Source organism: Melampsora larici-populina, assembly GCF_000204055.1.
Source record: "Melampsora larici-populina 98AG31 unplaced genomic scaffold MELLAscaffold_1, whole genome shotgun sequence".
NCBI classification, from domain to species: domain Eukaryota; kingdom Fungi; phylum Basidiomycota; class Pucciniomycetes; order Pucciniales; family Melampsoraceae; genus Melampsora; species Melampsora laricis-populina.
The window spans coordinates 3,712,273-3,715,731 of NW_006768765.1; positions in this window are offsets into that span (position 1 = coordinate 3,712,273).

The window sequence follows — 3,459 nt, forward strand, 5'->3', positions numbered from 1 at the left end:
TGATCTACTGCATCTAATGCTTGGTGAATGATTTCTCCAAAGCAAATAACTGTACCAAGTTTCCTTGTCAGATCAACAAACAGAAAGAACCCCTTTCAATTAGCTCCTCTCACAACGACTTTATATTTTGGTTAAAAGCCGCAACTCACCTTATCTTTTCTTGGTACAAATAATAATCACCACCATAATAATGTCCTTGATTGTTCCCTTTAAAACTATGGGGAACTTTCAAACAAGTTGTAAAAAACCAAAGAATAATGTCCCAAATGTCCCAAATCACTTGGTCACAATAGACATCATCTTATGAACATTGGGAGAGAAGTGCATTTGGGTGGGGTAAACATCTTCTAGACCATTGTCAGCAAAAAAAGTGTTTATTCCATTCCTACTGGGGTTGTGATATCGATGTATATTACATCAGGTTCGGGATTTATCATCCCTCCCCCTTAGGATAGTGTAATGATTACCTTATCCTAAGGTACGGGGGGGGCGCCGCCGCCGAGCCTCCAGGTTTGCGTCGCTGAGAAAAACTTCTCGCTTCCCAAACTGTGTCTGTTCCAGGACTGAACAGCGTGCTCCTTGTATGGTTCTTGGGCAGATCGTCCTCCCAGTTGTCGGGGCTCCCTGTGAGTCTCGACCCGTCAAGTTGCCCCAGAGCTCTCAGGGATGCCTCGCTGTTCTCTGCCCTTCTTCTTACTTCCTCGCATAGGGGCAAAGAGGGGGGGTTACTGTAGTTCTCGCTCTGCTGAGGTTCTACTTACTGCGCGCCTCAAGGTTCTCGGCAGTGTGTTGATCCGATTCCTGTTTGTGTACCCCCTTGTATATTTCAAATTGATTGTACCTGTACCGCTTGGAACAGGCTGTATTCCTGTTGATCCTCTAAACCTTATCTCTATTATCAATTGCTCGCATCAGCCTCTTTGTCTCTTCTAGTTCCCACTGCGTGTAGTTTTTTAGATATGTCTCTACTGCACTTGACTCCCATCGACCTGCCTTCATGATTCGCTCTTTGCTCCATCCTAGATTCCATCGCAATGAAGCTCCCCCCACTCTAAACGAGTGGCCTGACCATAGTCCATCTTTCGTACTACTCTTACCCCAGATTTGAGCCACCTTACTCATGAATAGGTCCTTGCTCAAAGGCTGTCTGATCCTTCCCGCTCCTAAACCAAACAAAGCATCCGACCCTTTCCTCCCTGGTATCTTATCCAACATTTGTTCTAACGCTGCCACGGGATCTAAGACCGAACACTGTGTCTCCAACCTGTTTCTTTTCGTCAGTGACCGCTTGCTGACTCGTCTCACTGCCTAGTGTACTCACCTGACTTCTTGTGTCTTTCCGGGTTTGGCCGTCTTCGCTCTCCAGAGAGTGATTATCGCCACCTTCTTGTCTCTTTCTCCTTCAAATCTCAAGTCGTCTACCACTATCATGCCTTCTTTGCGTGATTGCCTCGTCAGCTCCCCTAATCTCATCATCCCCCAGAAGGCTGTCAGTGTCGCCGTTGATATGAGCTCGTCCAGCTCGTCTTTCCCAGCAAAATTGAATACAATGTGAGATATCTGTTTGATGGTCACCGGCATCTTCTCTATTCTAACTCCCTCGTCCTTTTCTTCTTCTGTCAACAGGATCTTCTCCTCCGCTCTTTCTGACGCTTTCAATATGTTCTTGATCATTCGCTAGTCGAGATCTGGGGGTCTTAGTTCTGCTGCCATTTGCCATGCTTGGAGACCGGCTAGGTACTTCTCTAAGGTTTTGGATTTCACCACTCTCCTTGCTGACGTTTCCTTTGTTGAGTTTGAAGCGCTTGCCCATACCAGGAATCCGTAGACGTCTTGTGCCACTAGCGGTATAGCGGTCTCCCACTTCCTTCCTTCGCTCTCGATATACTCCCTGTACTTTGTCACTGCGCTTCCGTATCCCTGTAGCGTCTTCTCCGCCCAGGTTCCTCCTACCATGTGTCTCGCCACTTGCAACTTTGTTTTGTCTTTTATCCCGTCTTCTATCATTTTGAAGCTAAGTTTCTTTGTCTTTTCCATCTCGCTTCCTACTTCTGTCCGTTCTGCTCTCTTCCAGGTATTCTTTCAAGTCCTCTGGTAGTTCAAAACTGATTCTGTTGTTCTCTGATTTGGTGTTGTCCGTTCCTCTCGACAGTCCGTCGGCTTCGTTCTGTCCTGACGTAACCCGCTTCTCTTCCAAGTCGCAGTCTACCTCCGCCAATCGGACTTGGATCTTTCTCCACTCGTTATTCACTGCTACATGTTTTGACTTCAGGTTTCGAACCACCACCTCTGCCGTGGTATTGTCTGTTAGGAACAGTAGACGTTTTCCCTCAACACTTATTGCTCTTATTGCGACTTCAAGACCTAGGCGTATCGCTACGAGCTCTGCCCACGCGATATCACGCTTGACCCCTAGCGCGTCTCGATCTGACCAGCCTGGTCTCAACGTCCATTGGTTCCACCTACTGCCAACCATTACTCCTATCCCAAAGTCGGTTGAGGCGTCTCCGACCCATCCGACGTCCACAGCCTTCCTCTTTGGCACCAGTTTCCTGTTTTTGAAATCCTTGAGTGTCCTCTTCCATTCCCACAAGTCCTCCAACACGTTCTTGGGCATCTCTCTCCTAGCCGATTTGTTCACCTACGGAATGCGAGGTGTGTCAAAGTGACAATTCAATTTTCAAAAATTGAAATTTCAGAATCCCCGGGTCAGAAATTGATAAAACTGGAATAAACATCAGATTTAACCCCAATACTGGTCTGAAACCGCCTGTATTGGGGATAAAACCTATCTTTCTGCCAGTTTTCACAATTTCCAGACCACAACTCAAATATTGACCACCAACTTGGCACTTTGGCACAAATATTACATGAAAATTTCAAGAAATCGATTTTCATCATGTCAAACTTCACATATGTATAAAACAACAAAACCCAATACCTAACTGGACCACAGGACAACCTCAGCAGCCAAAACCTACCAATCACACAATCATTACTCCAGGAAGACACAAAACCTAATCAGAATTTACAGAAATAATCACTCTTAACCTACCTCTCCCTCTTCAATTTGATTCTCACCCAGCAACGTCCTCATACCACCCAAAAACCACATTCACTTGTCACTTTGACACATATTATCCAATCCATTCTATCAATCATCAATCTCTCCATTTCATCATCTAACTACTGTTATCATGCCTGGACAAATTGAAATCTCAGATGATATCTTACAACCTATTCTAGAACAAGCTCATAACAACAAGTGGACAGCACAATCGGTATCCGACAACATCTGGAGAAGTCATCAAATCAAGATCAGTGTTCGTACCATCCGTCGACGTATTGAGGCATGGGGTTTGAAACACCGAGTGGAGTATGATGAAGAGACTGTCACAAAGGCTGTGTTAGACAAACACGGTAAAAGTTACCATCAAAAAAGAACCCTCATCTCAATGA